Here is a 16,512-nt window from a genome sequence, read left to right on the forward strand (position 1 = left end):
CCTAGAAAGTTCCTGGAACCAAGCAGCCATCCGCCAAATGGTAGCTATTATTCCTATGCCATGCCGCCTGGCTTAATGACCCTTTGTCAGAACCACATGCTTTCTAACCTTTGGTAGACACTTCCTCATAAGCCATTGTTTCAACAAAGCCTTTCTTGGTTACACAGAGACAAAGGGTGGCTCTTGACACACTTGGAAGTCCCCTCCTCGTGGTGCTTGTCCTCTGACACACGTTAGTGCCGTACAAACAGTTCACAGAAGAGGAAAATACAAGTGGCTAAAATACTGCAAAGAATTGGGCCCCATTAACAACCCAAGATATGCAAATTAGAACAGTGAGATAAATTTCAACTATCAAATCAGCAGAAAAAAATACTTGTAAGTATAATATTCTGTGCTGGAGGTCCTTTCCTATTTTTCTTCTTTCCCCCTTTCCTAATTTTCTTAAATGGATCTACTTCCTGCCTACCGAAATGCAAGCTCTACCCAAAAAAGAGGCTTTGCCTGGTTCAACATGGCATCCTTAGGGTCTACGGCTATGCCTGGCACACTGACAATGCCCAATACGTGGTGGTTGGTGGAATGAATGGGATGCAAGCCAAAGAAGATGCTGCCACGCTGTCGCTTAAAGAGGTGAATAGTAAAAATAGGAAAATTGTTGTACTAGCCATGGTACATCCATGCAATGCAATAGCACGCCATTAAAAAAGCTTATAAAGAATTAGAAAAGGGGCACCGGGGTGGCTCGGTCGGTTAAGTGGCTGACTCTTGATCTCCACGCAGGTCATGATCTCACGGTTCGTGAGTTCAAGCCCTGCGTCAGCTCCACACTGACAGCACAGAGCCTGCTTGGGATTCCGTCTCTGTCCCTCCCCGACTCACTCGCTCTCTGTCTCTCTCAAAATAAATAAACCTTAAGAAAAGAATCAGAAGCAATGCCTTAGATAAATTGTGAATAAAAGGCACTATTTTTTGCCCTACTCACAGCACGTTCTCACAGGACCTGGAAATGTCCCGTGGGATTCACAGTGGGTGATGGGATTGTGGGTGACTTATTTTTCTACTCTATGAAATTTCCAAAATTCTTTTAAGAGCTGTAGCCCCACCCCAGACCCACAACGTAAGATGGTTCAGGGATACCCAGTGTTGTGACTGTTAGGCGTACCTGTAAAGCTAGGACTTAAGCTGATTCGGTGTGTCCTCATCACGAAGGGCTTTTCATCGGTTTGTTTAGCCTAAGGAATTTCTTGACTTTGCCCAGGCAACTGCAGAACCCATGATCACAGGGGACATCCTGCAGTCATTGGCTTCCATGAAAGTACAAGCCGTGCCTTTCATTTCAACTTAACAAGCATCCAGCACAGGGCCTGGCACACAACAGGCCTCACGTGCTTTCTGAGCAGGATGCCGGGGCCTGCCTGGCCAGCAAGAGCCAGTATTTAGTAAGCCAGACTGTGCTCAAACCTTGCGGGGGGGGGGGGGGGGGTTGTTGTTATTCTCCCATTATACAGATGAAAACACTGAGGCATAAGGAGGCTAAGTAACTTGCCCAAGGCCCCAAGTGGTAGAGCCTTGAGCCCAGGTCAGCCTTTTCTGGCAGCTGCTCTAGGGCTCTGTGTTCTCTGTAAGCCACTCTGTTGGCTTCTGGGAGTGGGGCTGCTTCTAGGGTCCGGCCTCCTGGAGTTGCTATGCCTGTCACAGGCTGGACTCCTCCCTCGGGCTCAATGAAAAGCCTTCTTATAGCTGACAGTCAAAGGTGGGGCAAAGCCTGCTGCTCAAGGTGTGTTGGATTTGGGGGGGCCCCTTCCCAGGGTGTGCTGGGAGGCAGCTACAAGGTTGGGGCCCGGGCAGGGGAGGTGGGGCAGAGCTGAACGGTTGGGGAGGAGACCGAGGCTGGCCTGGGACAGCCCCAAGTTCAACTCAAGGCCACCATGCAGGTGAACGGGCTCGGCTTGGAAACAGCACGGAGGTTAAAAAGAAAAGACAAGGCCAGGCCTATGGGTTTGGGGGAGTAAGCTCAAGTGTCTACCTGGTGACTCTTCCAATGCAGGGATCCGTAGCCACAGTGTGTTGGGGGAAAGAAACGAACAATCTTGGAGCTCTTAATTTCAGCCAGGCACGAGGCTGGGTACCTTACATAGCACAGAGGCTCAGAACCAAACTCCAGCTCTGCCCCAGATACACTGAGACCTGAGCAAATCACGCGGCTGCTTTGTGCCTCAGTTTCCCGTATGTAGAATCGAGCTTATAACAGTCTATATAGCCCACTGGGTTGTTAGACAGCTTCAATGAGTTAATTTCTGCAAAGTGCTTGCAACAGTAACCTGTCCAATTGGTTCGTGTTCCTCCTCTGAGCAACCCTGAGGGGTTAGTGTTCTTCCCATTTTATAGATGAGAAAACCAAAGCATTTCAGAGGGGTAAAGCCACTTGGCCCAAGGCCGCAGTGCGACTTGAGAGTCTCTGACTCCAGAATCTGTGTTTGCCTCAACTACAACATGACTGGAACACTCCTAGAAGGGATGAGTCATGTAATAATAGCATCAGAAGTGCAACGTATCTGATTAAAGGCCCATTGCCAGGCAAATGGAGAAGATGCCTTAAGACCCGAGTGGCAGAAGCCAGCGCCTCACCTCCGTATGCAGCGTCCTGGGAGGAAGCGAGGGCTCCATGAGCTGGGTCTTGGAAGCACCTGCCGCCCAGGTATTGGCACAAAAGCACTCCCCCTGCCTTGGAACATCAACCTTCCGTCGTCACTGCCACAGCCCGCTTAACGGCAGTCCACGCTTCGACCTCACCCCGACTGAAGTCCAACTTACTTCCCCATCACCCCGGACGCTCCCCTCCGTGGAAGTTTGCTGTTTGTCATTCCTGCTACCATCCCCAAGAACCGCAAGGTCATCTCCCACAGCCCCCCAACCCAGCACCTCTGCTCTTGCCTAGGTAGCACACCCCCCCCCCAGAATACCCACTTCTCATCTGTGGGCCCCCCCGGGTCCTCTCTCCTCCCCTGCCACAGTTCCGCAGGCCTCTCTGATCCGCCCTTGCCCACGCGCCCGACATACAGCACATATGCACACGGCACTCCACCACATACGGTGTAATTGACTCTAATAACAACAAGTACCATTTAATGAGCACCAGCGAGGTGCCAGGTGCTGTGCTGGGCCCTGACACATATTATCTGATTCAATCTTTATGCAGGAAAGGGGTCATGCTCATCCCCACTGGCAGATAGAAAAACCTGGAGTGCCAAGAGACGAAGCAACTTGTGCAAACTCACCCAGCAGGGGAGGGACAGAGACGGTTTTTAAACACAGCTCAACCTGTCAGTGAGGTTGGGACCCTTATTTACAACATCCTTGGTCAGGACATAAACTTATTTTCCTGGAGCACGGATTTCACTCACCTAACTGGGGAGAGGGGACGTTAAATAGAGTGACTGGTAGATGATTTACGCTGGAGAGGTGATATTTACACGGAGCACATTGTTTCTCAGCCTTGGCACTGTTGACATTTGGAGCCAGATAATGCTTTGTTGGGTGAGTTGTCCCGTGCATTGTAGGATATTTAGCAAGACCCCTGGTCTCTACTCACTACGTGCCAGGAGCACCCCCTCCCCCTTAGTTTTGGCAACCAAAAACGTCTCCAGACGTTGACAGATATCCCTCGGGGACTGAGAACCACCGGTCTACAGGTTAAGAGACCAGACCTTCGATCCCCCCTGCCTGGGTTCAAGTCTCAGCCAAGCCATCTGCTGTGTGACTTTGGGCTAATTCCTTTGCTCCTCTGTTTCCCCTACATGTCAAACTGAGATAATATCCCGGACGAAGAATTCTTATGATGAAGCGCATTATGTTTTAAAAGTTCTCAGAATAGCATTTGACACATCGTAAACCCTGTGCGGTTTTCAGCTATCACACTAAAACAAGCAGGGACGTGTAGCACAAAGTACAAGACTTACATGAATTTTGAGCTCGCAGTGGGCTGCTCTGGGCTAGTCACGGACAACTGGAATTTAAGTTTTAGAGGGCAAGACCCGTATATTATGCGTTTCCTCCCAACACTCAGTAGACTATACCTAGTAGGCCCTTCGTATTTGTGAAGGGAAGAGTCAACATACAGGGTTTGCTGAAGGAATGAACTGGACCCACGCCTAGGAAACAAATCAAGCCCGAATCTTACTAATGAGCGGCTGCCCCTCCTCGTGATAAGCAGGTTGGGTTGGACAAGATCTGTTAGATGGGGCCAGTGTATCAAGAAACTGCGCCCTCAATGTCACAACAGCCCCACTTGGGCTCTCATCAGCAGTAAGGTGTAAGAAGGGTGATTGTTTGCCTATTCAAATTATGTTTTCGGTGACTGGATTTCTCTGGCTGATCGGGATAATTGCCTGGAGTGAACACAAAGTATGTAGCAAGTACAGAAACAGACGCTTCCGTGGGCCGATGTGCAGGTGGCTTAGGACACTGCCGGCAATAGAACAGGAGGACGCTCGTTTGCACTGACCCGAGCGGAAAGGAATAGCATATCGTGGCGGGGGGGCTCAATGCGCTAAACTGTCTTGAATACTTACTCTCTGTGAGGCCAGTGCTGGCTTCACTCACCTGCAGGCCCTCACTGCACTGTCAGTACCACCGAAAGCAAAAGAAAATTTCTATGGAATGTCTCCACTCCTCCTTCTTGGAAGTCCTTTCTTCCCTATTCCAAGTCCAGCCATGTGGGCAAGCCCATGCCCTCTTTACAAACACTTCCCTGATGAAGCAATTACTTCCCGTCATGCAATACTTCATTTTCTGGTACATGCATGTGCTCCACTATCGTTGGGGGAAGTTCACTGCGTTAGACCCCTGGCAGGTAAGAAAAGCAAGCTCAGGTACTGAGCGAGCCCCGGGGCAGGCAGCCAGGAGAGCCATCCGGTCAAGCCCGGAGCACTCTGCAACTGCCGGCCACTCCCCTCCTGGCCCTCTCCACCTCCACAGCTCCGGCTGCTCCTCTCAGGACCTGGGAAGTGGGGAAATGCAGGACACCTGGGACACCAGTCACTGTCCTCAGCAGCGTGGGTACACAGGCCCCGCTCGCCTGGCCTTCCCAGGCGGCAGAGCCCCAGCTCTTGTGCAGGTGGACCCCACGGATCTGGAGTAAAGGGATGACTCGGAGCAAACCCCCCCATGATCGGCCCTGGGCAGATGCTCCTCGAGGCCCCTGGATCTTCCAAGGCTGCTGACATCATAGCCCCTGGCACACAGCGCGTGCCCCCGAACCTCAGTTTCAACATCTCAAAAGTGGGGATAATACCATCTCCCTCAGTCAACTGTGGTAGGACTGACTGACTGATGAGCAAAGGTGAGGCCCCGCGCAGAGTGCCCGGCAGAGTAAGCGCACAGAATTTTGTGGAACGAATTGCATCGCAAACAATGCACAGCCCAAACTCCACTGTGCCCTAGACCACCAGCTCCTTATCTCAGTGCTCAGCACAGCCGGGGATTCTCTGTAAATATTTGTGCGCTAAAGGAACCCAAAGCACAGGAGAGAAAGGCACTAACGTGTATGCATGTGTGTGTGTGTGTGTGTGTGTGTGTGTCTCGAGGGGAGTGCCCTACAGGATCCATGACCTCATTAAATTTTACAGCAACGAAGTTCTTTCCAGTTTACAGAAGTTCTTTCCGGTTTCCAAAGAAACTGAGACCCAGAGAAATTAACGAAGTCCCACAGCTACCTGTAGACGGAGTCAGGATTTGAACCCAGAAATGCTGGTTCCAAAGCTGGGGGCCCTTCCATAGACCTTTCGGCCAGACGCCGCGACAGAGGGAGGAGGAATCCTCTGGGCCCCATCAAAGCAGCATGGAAACCAAGGGGCCAAGGGGCCCCACCCGGTCCAGGCTCAGTGGGAACTCTAGCGGCTTCTGGGAGAGCTGGCGGGGCTTGTCCCTCTGCAGGGGTCTGCAGACTCACTCAAGCAGCTAGAAGAGCCAGCCAAGAACACCGTGATGACAGGCTACCCGGTTCCCACAAAGGCTCTGGCATACCAGAGATTTGGATTTGGCATATGTCAGGCCTTTTTAGGAGTCTCAGCTAAGCAGGAGAGGCAGACACTGAATGAGCCGGACAGAGGCCCCAATCCGAATCTGACGCCACTTTCCCAGCGGCAGGCACACACTGGCCTGTCTGGAACTCGCTTCTCTAGAAAGGGGCTTTGGGGATCAGCAGAGGCCTTCGGGGCCTTTGAGCCCCTCCATAGGCATTCTCCCCAGAGCATCCTCTGACCTACTGTTCCCTCTCCCCACCTTCCCAAGGGCGCACTCCGGCACACTCTTGCCACCTGCCAGAAAAAAGCAGAGAAGAAAGGATAAAGTCATCCATTTTGACCGTTTGGTACTAATACCCACAAAGATTTTTTTTTTTTAATGCCTAGGTATGAGGTGCGTGGCTATGATCACACATTCGCTTCCTTGCTCCCCTCCACTCATCCTTACAACTGACCTGGCTATGTCAATAACCCTTTTGGCTCAACTTCCTGCATCCATATGTGTATCCCATGCCAGCAGGAACTCTTATAGGCCAACGAGAGGAGACTTCTCAGCTCTTCTCAGACCCGGGAACAGGAAAATGTAGGGCACCTGGCGGTCGCCCAACCCTTACGCTCTGCATTGTTTGAGCTTCTCCAACCAGGACCTGTGCCGGGGCCACCTGTACTCTGAACAGCAGCAGCCATCTGACGACGGGGGGCAGAGGAGGCGGGGGACAGGCACACGTTCTGGCCTCCTGGGCCCAGGGAGGATGACCTGTGCGGCCCCGGCACGCACGACAGTGTTTGGCACACAGGCGCCACCCAAATGGCTCTTGAGCATTTCGAATCAGGTACTGAGCGAGCCCCGGACACAAAGTAACCCGTTTAACCTCACAAGCACTTTACTTCTGTGAATTTACTTTTCAGTATTCATGCCTCAGTACTAATCCTACCGCGGAGGAAACCAAGGCACAAAGAAATTCATGGCCTCAAGTTATAAAGACACTGCACCTTCAGAAACAATTCGAACTCAGGTAGTCTGATGTCGAAGTTCAAGACGCGTAAGAAATCTTTTCCTACTCTGAAAGAATGCCCAAGACTTCAAAAATTCCCAAGAGGGGAATAAACCCCAAGAGGGCTACTTAATTTTCCATCTTCCCTCAACCACCACAAGGCAAACTAATCCCCCCAAGGACATGGCAATGGCAGGAAGGGGGCGCGCGGGGCAGGACACAAAAGCAGTCGGCCTGGGTTTTGCATTGATGAGTGGCTTCAGTTTAGACTTTTGACTACATGTACTGACAGTCTTTTAAAAAGACATTTTACTCTCTCTTTAAACTAGGGCCATATTACCAGACCACGCCCTCATAATTTACACTTATGATATTTTAAAATTAAATCCTGCAGTTAACTTATATCTATATCAATTATTTTGCATTGCGTTGGGTGGTTAAAAGAGCCAATTCACAAAAACACTTTGGACATATTGCAGTCTGTTTGCAGCCCTCTTTTTTACACTCTTGTGTATTTTTAAGTTCCGTGGGATATCCTGACTACTTCCTGCTGATGTTGCCATTCTGTCCCTAGGGTGGTGGTTGGGTGGGCGGGGGAGGGTGGGGAGAAGGAGGGAAGGCCGGGAGGAAGGTGGCTAAAAATGGTATTATGATCATTAAAATGATCCCAAGAAGCTGTTTTCTTCATTAAACTGAATTCAGGCTATTTATATGTCAGCTTTGTGCCTAACAGCTTAATCCAGACGTCCATCCTCCCACCAAGGGGGACTTGTTTCAATGAGACGGTTGAGTGATTTGGGGGTGGACTTTGGAGGGGGCAATTTGTTAAACATCCAAACCTTGTACAAGCACGATCTTCTTACCACCAGTCCCCAAAGTTACAAAAACAGAGATCCTTATCAGCTGGTTGGCTGGCAGGAGCAGAGAGATTCAAACACTCCTACCAACCAGAAACAATCGTTGTTCCTATGAGGCACAACCTTTTCAAGAACACCGGGCCCAGAACAACTTAAAAAACTCTGGCTCGGGAGAGGGCGAAGCAAGACAAACAGGACTGTCGCAAGCAGGGCGAACACAGAAATCACTTGTGAATAGAAACAGGGAGGGAGAGGGGATTCTAAGTGCAGAAATCCACAAGCTGCCTCCAGGAAATCGACACGGTTCAGACAGCTGCCATCTCCTTATGGAAAATGAGTGCTTCTAACTCTCTCCAGCTTCGTGCCAGCTACCCACCGCAGGCAACTGCCTCTGGGGATCTGAGGACTGAATGTAAGCCCATTCCATGTGCCACCCCCTCTCTGGCTTGGAGATGCGGGGTGCTCCCATCCCGCCCCCACCTGAGCACATTTCCTTGCAAGCCATTTCCCCCCCCCTCCGACTGCTCACCTGGTACCCTCTGACTCTGTTCCCCCCGGGGCAAGCTGAAAGACCAGCCCTGTGCGGACCCCCACCAGCAAACTAGACTGCACCCTGCAGTCACTTTAGATAAATAACTCGGCAAACAAGAATGGCAGCACGTGGAAGTCACACTCGTGGGCACTGCGTTATACTGGACAGCCACACACACCTAGAATTTTCAGCGCAGGAAAGCCTGTGGGAGGGTTCCCTTCCCCCTCTTGCAAAGAGGGGTAAACTGAGGCCCAGGGGCTCACAGCAACCTGCTTTAGGTCACACAGCTAGTTCGTGACCAAAAAAGAGAGCCCAGTCGTCCCAGTCCCTATGTGGCACCTCTTATTCCCCCATTTTTCCTCCCTGACCTACGAATGCCAGAACATCCACAGTCTCAGAACCCCCAACAGTGGCTCATTAATAACATGGCCAGGGGTAAGCAGTGTAGTCATGGGAATTGTAATAACAGCCACGGCAGCAGCATCGAAAAAAATATAATCTGAAAGTTTAGAGAAGGTTTATTTTTTTGTCTTCCGCAGTCCAAAGCCAGCCAAGCTCTTTGAGGTCAACATCGAGGGATGTCTAAAAGAATTAAGTGAATTAAAAGTAAATGAAGCTTCTTTGGAGAGCGAGAGGGGAGAAGGAAGAGCCCTCGCCCCGGCGGCGGTACTCACCAGCGCTCCCAGCGCAGGTAATGGACCCAAGGAGGAACCAGGTAGAGTTCAGCCGCTGGGGTATATATAGCGAAGGTGTTGCGCAAAGACCCGGCGGCAGCTGCTGTCATCACGCCCCTCGCACATTCCAGGACCGCCTGCCGCCGCCGCCGGGGCACTGCCTACCTGCCGACTTAATGAGCCCATCGTGACCTCGCCGGCTGCGGAGGGAAGACAGACAGGCGGCCCGGCTGCTGCGGGAGATCCCCACACGGTCCCCGAGCCCCAAAGCCACCGCCCGTCCCGCGCCCTGCGCGCCCTGCGCGCCCTCCCACGCGACACCGGGCCAAGTGGGGGACTAGCCCGGCTCCCCACCCCCCCCCCCACCGCCCCGTCCCCATTCTGTCCTCCCCAAGACAGTTTAGCGCCTGTGAGGCTGAAGAGGTCAGAGACGCTGAGACACAGATAAAAGCCAACTGGAAACTCAGGGACAAATCCTTCCAAAACAAAGCCGGGATTGTTTGGCCTTATCAGGCGTTGGGGTGCTTTCTGCCCCAGAAGCCTGGACTCTGCAGTTAAAACAGCTGCGGCTGGAGCCCTGGGTGGGCCAAGGGATGGGGCTGGATTAGCCGGGGCTGAGCATGGGGAGAGGGGCTGCTCTTCTCTCCAGAAGGGCACCCCTGCCAGCTCGTCCAGCTCTAGCAGACCGTGTCCCTTATTTCACCGGCTGCCCTGCCCTGTGTGTTCCTGGTGAAACCACCACACATCTTTCTCCATCCACACCTGTCCCAGGGAGAGCCCATGGTCACGCTTATCCTTAAGAGCTGCGGGGTTATGGGCGGGCAGTCATTCTCCAAAGCACCCCCCCACACACCTTCCCACGGGTACAGCGGCTTCCATTTTAGCTGAGACTTCTAGAAGGGTTAGGGGGCATGGCATAGGATTACTCGGGATTTGCTGAGCAGGGATCAAACTTCGATCTTATTCCAAATCCCAGACCCTTCCCTCCACCGCATGGTCCTGTTTTATAGTGGAGGAAAAGTTTTACTGAGCACGACGAGAGAGTAGAAGGGCCCATAGGAACGAGGCTGGTTTCATCCCCAAGCCAAGAGCTCTCTCCTCCATCAGGGGGAAGATGTCAGGAGCGCTGCTTCCTAGAAGCTACTGAGCAGGGCTCTCCCCGGGGCTGAGAAGTCAGTGGCTACACACGTAAACTCAGTTCCCTGTTTTAACCCTTGCTTTGCCTGCCTTCATTTGCTCCTGTATAAAATGGGAATAATGGTCCCTATCAGAGTAAGTGAGCTCAACTATTTACAGCACACAGCATGGTACCTGATGTGCACACGAGTACTCAGTCCATATCAACCATTGTAGTCTTCACTGGGAACACCCGGTGTTGGGACAAGATTGAGTGGGAAGATTTGATTAGTCTCATCTGGAACCTTGGGGCCCTGAGGTCACTACTCCACAGCTCAGATGCTGGGCACATCAGTCCAAGGGTCAGGACATATTGCTTGGAGAGTGGACACGGAAATCGAATCAGCCCAGGCTGTTTTTATTAGAGGGACAATGGTTTTGCTAAGTGCGTCGCAGACTTCAAAGCCAGCCCTTGGAGATAGTGATCAGCCAGCACCTTTCCTCGGAGTGACCTCCAAAGCAGAACACCTGGTGTTGGGAACCGTTGGCACCTATTCATTGAGCTCAGCCACACCTCCGTCCCTGGGCATGTGGGCTGCAGACGGGAACAGCCTCATTTGGACATTCATCCTGACAAGCCTCCCCCCAGTAACTGTGGGCTTTGATGTGGGGCACTTCCTATCACTCCCAACAAGGAGCTAATAGATCAAAATTTCAAAAACATTGGAAAGGGAAAGTTCACTGCTGAGAACTTAACACATAATTTAAACAGCCTATGTTTACACACAAACATCGAGAAACTACTTTCAGCTCACTTGTTGGGTGCCTACAGTTGGCCTGTAAGTTAAAACCGATTGGATTCATGGCATCATTAATGCAAATTCATGGCCCACGTAGAGTCTGGCCCAAGGCTACAAAACTTTGAGCTAATATCAGCCCACAACGGTTACCAAGGCTCTGGGGCCAGATGTGTTTCAGAATGTAGAACTTTCCAGTTTTAGAAAAGAAGAGGTGAGACACTCTAGTGGGATCTAGACAGCACCCTATAATCAGACCTACGGATATTGTTTGCTGTAAAAATGTACGAATATTATACCAAATGGCATAACTTTCGATTTTATATATCAATTCACTTTAGGGTTTGGCGCTAAGGGAGTTTTAATTTTTTTTAATTTTTTATTTTTTTTTCAACGTTTATTTATTTTTGGGACAGAGAGAGACAGAGCATGAACGGGGGGGGGGGGGGGGGGGCAGAGAGAGAGGGAGACACAGAATCAGAAACAGGCTCCAGGCTCCGAGCCATCAGCCCAGAGCCCGACGCGGGGCTCGAACTCACGGACCGCGAGATCGTGACCTGGCTGAAGTCGGACGCTTAACCGACTGCGCCACCCAGGCGCCCCTCTAAGGGAGTTTTTAAATTGCAGATTAAGGATCATGACTGCTATTCATTGAGTGCTTCACGTGTACTAACCATTTTACATATATCAAGTCATTAATCCTTGTAGTACTAAGAGCTAGGTATAAAATCCAGGAAACGAGGCCCCAGAGAAGTTAAACAGCTTATCCCAATGTTGCAGGACTAGTTGGTGGCCGAGGTAAAATCTTAGCCCAGTTACCGAGTTCACCCACATAATCACCAAGAAATTTTCGCTGATTTCTTCCCTCCTTTTCCTTATAGGGATATTTGGTTACCCAAAGAATGTGTCTGAGTAGAGAGAAGAATAGAGAGCTCAGAAACATATATGGACACTTGATTTGTGGCCAAATTATGGCTGAGCAGCAGGGTAAACACAAACAGCAATAAATGGATATCCGAATGACAAGTGAAACTTGACCATCTACCTAACACGCTGCATAAAAGAATGTACCTAAATGTAGAAGTCAAAATAATAGGACTGCTAGAAAACAATATAGACAAATATTCATGAACTCCAGGTGGGGACAGATTTCTTCAATAGCATACAAGATGCATTAACCATAAAGGAAACAGAATTTGCCTGAGAGGTGAGGCCAGGGGGGAGGAAGAGGGTTGGAACACTCAGAACTGACCAAGAACGGACTTCCGAATACATAAAGAATGTTCATATATCAAGAAAAAAATCCAATTAAAAAATGGTCAAGGGACTAGAACAGGCACTTCACAAAGAGGATAATTAACAAGCACATTAAAAGATGCTCTATATCACAACTGAAGGAAATGCAAATTAGAGCACGGTTAGATTTAAACCCGGTGTATACATCTCGCGGCGAAAGCCCAAGAGAAATGTACCCTCTGTTCAACAAAAGACATACACAAAGTTGCCCATGGCAACACAGCCCACACAATCGCTCAAATGTCCATTTCCATAGAATGAAACATTAACCACAAAGCCCGCAGACCAGGAAACACTATTATGAAATCCCCGTTTGGGGAGTCAAAAGTGGCCAGATAACATGTGATGACAAGGAACAATTTATTGTTACGTGGAACAATTTATTGTTACGTGGAACAAAATGGATAGGTGTTATCTCACAAACAATGCTAAGTTAAAGAAGCGTTCATACTCTTTGATTTCCCTTGTATAAAATTCCCGATCCAGGGGCGCCTGGGTGGCGCAGTCGGTTAAGCGTCCGACTTCAGCCAGGTCACGATCTCGCGGTCCGTGAGTTCGAGCCCCGTGTCGGGCTCTGGGCTGATGGCTCAGAGCCTGGAGCCTGTTTCCAATTCTGTGTCTCCCTCTCTCTCTGCCCCTCGCCCGTTCATGCTCTGTCTCTCTCTGTCCCAAAAATAAATAAATGTTGAAAAAAAAAAATTCCCGATCCAGCCCAAACTAAATCTTGGTGTTCAGGAATGCACGCTTAAGTGGTAAAACTATGAAGAAAAGAAGCAAGGACTTCCCAGAGAACTCATGTGGAGGTCCCTGTGTTGGGAAGCAAGTGGGTAAGACTGAGGGAACATGCAGGGATTCCTGAGGGGTTGACAGTGTCCTCCTTTTGGGTTGTGGTCATTTGCTGTGTGATAAATCCTTGAGCTGTACTAATCCCACGTATTTTATTTTTCCCATGAATATATCACAATTAAAAAGTTAAACTAAACAAACCTAGTGGTCCTGGAGAAGGGTACAGGGAAGAGAGGAGGCGCTGGGTTATATCACTGATTTTGAAATCCTTTGAAGCCAGTAGGTTTGAGCCATTTACTGGCTGAGTCACGTAATGTTTACCATAATCTTCGGCATAGCTAGCACTTGTATACATGGCTTGCTGTGTCCCAGATGTTTAACCAATTATGTGACACACTTTTAAAAGAGAACACACAGAGGGGCGCCTGGGTGGCTCAGTCGGTTGAATGTGTGATTTCAGCTCAGGTCATGATCTCGTGGTTCATGAGTTCGAGCCCCGTGTTGGGCTCTGTGCTGACAGCTCAGAGCCTGGAGCCTGCTTCGGATTCTGTGTCTCCCTCTCTCTCTCTCTCTGCCCCTCCCTGGCTCGTGCTTTGTCTCTCTCTCTCTCTTTCAAAAATAAACATTAAAACACACACACACACACACACATAAACCGCAGACTTTTCCTGCCAGGAGCAAACTGAATCTTCACAACTTCCGATGACTTATGATCATTTTACAGAATCCAGTGACAATCTCATAATTTCTCAAGCATCTCAGAGCTGTTTTTCTACCGTAAATAGGCCCAGACAGCTAAGTATTAAGTTTTTTTCTGTGTGTGCACACGTGTGTATTATGTGTGCATGTGCATGTATGAATGTGTGCGTCTATGTTTGGGGAGGTTTTTGGTGATTTTTCTGCTTCTTTCCTTGCTGCATAGTATTAGCAGTCAGGCCATTACACGCTCTTTCTGACGTGTCACTATAAGTATATGTAGCAATAACCTCCCTGCTTTATCAGCAGCAGCCATCATTATAGTGCTATTTCTAACCTGTTGTGGATTAAGCAAATAGCTCACCTCATTCATTTTAATTAACAGTCTCATTAAACTTGTGCGTGAAACAGGACTAAGGAACCCTGAAAGGCCTAATGGTTCTATTCACGTGCATCTTTACTGCACAGACTTAACGTTTACTTTAGATCATCAGCAAGCATTTTCTTACTACGCAGTACTGAGCTAGATCCTAAACAGTTGAGGCCACCAACATAAAATCCCGTTTTAAAAGGACATACCACAAAGGAATAAGAGTAACAAGTCAGTGCCATACAGAGGGCCTGGGGCAACCAGTGCAGATCGGGTCATCGGGCCCCACAGCCTGGATGGTGGCCAGGAGTTCAGGGCAGAGAAAGAGACAGTTTCCCTGCCCTTCTGGTGTTCTTTTTGCTTCTATCACTCATTCCCATCCCAGGGTTGATGCTCTGGCCATCCCCGCTGCCCAGAACATTTTTCTAGATTTTCGCAGGGACATTCCTCTTTATCATTCATGTCTCAGAGATTTTCACTGAGCATTTCCTTTGTCCATAGCCATTGTCACCCTCATTTTTTCCTTCGTTCACAGATTGTGATATGGCTTCTTTTCCCCAACAATAGATCTCCAAAGAAATGGTCTGGGTTGAGGGACTGGAATTTGAGGTTCAAATTGCATCCCAAACATTTTTACTTGGCTTAAATTTTTAAAGGGGACCTAAAGTTATGAGGATGTATAACTTTTGATTGAATTATTTAAAATTAATTTTTGATTAACTACAATAAAAAAAGATAAAATAACAAAGTTAAGGAGGAACTCACAGCTCTGAACTTAAGGCTGAATGCCATCCTGGAGGCTCGAATCTCCCTTTTGTTCTCTGTTGAGTCTGGATCCCACAGGCCTGGTTGGAGATGCCAGAGGAAGAGAAGTAAATGATTCCTGAGCACCCGCTCACACAGAAAGATCTCCCACAGCCTGTTAGGGCATCTCATATTCCCACTATGTGCATCTACCAAAAAAAAGTGAAAGTTATAGAACCCAGTGTGGGTGGAGCTATAGGAAAAAAAGGGATGTGTGTATTATCTTAGGAGATGATGCTAACAATGACAGTGGTGTTTTAAAATGGTCTTGGGGCACCTGGGTGGCTCAGTCTGTTAGGTGTCTGACTCTTGATTTCGGCTCAAGTCATGATCTTACAATTCACAAGTTCGAGCCCCACACTGGGACTGACAGTGTGGAGCCTGCTTGCTATTTTCTCTCTCTCCCTGTCCACCCCCTGCACCCACAGTGCTCTCTCTCTCAGAATAAGTAAATAAACTTTAAAGAATAAAAAGAAATGGTCTTTATGCTGCAATACTCCTAGATTGTCTAATGACCCTCCCCTGGAAGTATTTTGTTTTTAGGTGTCCCTAAAGGTAATGCTTATGGTGGCAAAACAATTGCAAACCACATAAATGAATGTATCACATTTTTTTCACATTGACACATTATAATGATGCGATGTAGGCAAAAAATATATTTATTGCTACCGCTTAACTCAGAAGTAACAGAACTCCCTGTTAAGCCAGCCATGAACCAATGGGGTACCGCTGAAAAATAGCTATGGAAAGAAAAAGATTGAAAGCTATATGCCAACCTTAACAGGGATAATCTGAGGGTACGATCAAGTAATTTCCTGTCATGGATAGAACTATCCATACATACTAATTTAAAAACTAGGAAAAAAATTAAATTTTGTATCCATCCATCCATCCATCAGGAGAAGTCACCTAATCGGGGCCACCGTTTTCTCACCCTTTAAATGTGGGATGCATTTAAACCTACCCTCCCTAACTCAGAATGAACTTTTAGTAAGATTACGTAAGGAAAGGGCTTTACAGTGGTAAAGAGTTACACAGATATATGATAGCTGGGCTATTATTGACATACTATGCATACACGCACATCGTCATGTTACACATGTGGAAAACAAGATGGCCCATCCATGTCCCCACTACCTTCTACCAAACTGTATGTGTGCATTGGCGAAGATTAGAATTGCATGTAAACATCTTTATCAGTTACATATATGTCCATTCGCTTTGCCTGAAAAGCTGCCAAAATGCAGAGTCAATTTAAAATAACGCAAACTCTAGCTCTTTGGCTACCTATTGTCGCACAAATAACAATCTAGAAGGAATACGCTTGAGGTGAGGTTCAGGGGAGGCCGGGCCTCTACCAGGATGACTGTCCTCTCTCTTTCTCCCCAAGTGCTTCCTGCATGAACCCACCCAATTACCCACCCCACACGCTGAGACTTCTTGCCCATAAAAATGTCCTCTCACTTTTTCCTTCGTGAAAGATCTATTTCCTGGATATCCAGCAGCCTGAGAGAGCCTCCCCTAGGGTCCCCGCCTTCCTACCACCTCCGGCCCCACGTTGCT

At 48.9% G+C, this 16,512-nt stretch overlaps 1 protein-coding gene across 4 annotated transcripts in view; it reads right to left on the reverse strand.

Annotated features, from left to right (window-relative positions):
- The window catches only part of SLC34A2 (solute carrier family 34 member 2), a 33,270-nt gene extending 18,336 nt beyond the window's left edge, over positions 1 to 14,934 (reverse strand). For 3 of the 4 annotated variants that reach the window (XR_006296203.1, XR_006296202.1, XM_043572851.1), the window contains exon 1: positions 14,911 to 14,934. The gene's annotated coding sequence lies outside the window, so the exon portion shown is untranslated. Of the gene's footprint in view, positions 1 to 9,084; positions 9,216 to 14,910 lie in introns of those variants that run through there. The other variant, XM_043572852.1, reaches the window with a different exon arrangement.
- Between the last annotated feature and the right edge of the window lie 1,578 nt (positions 14,935 to 16,512).

The sequence above is a fragment of the Prionailurus bengalensis genome, chromosome B1, assembly GCF_016509475.1.
Source record: "Prionailurus bengalensis isolate Pbe53 chromosome B1, Fcat_Pben_1.1_paternal_pri, whole genome shotgun sequence".
Classification (NCBI taxonomy): domain Eukaryota; kingdom Metazoa; phylum Chordata; class Mammalia; order Carnivora; family Felidae; genus Prionailurus; species Prionailurus bengalensis.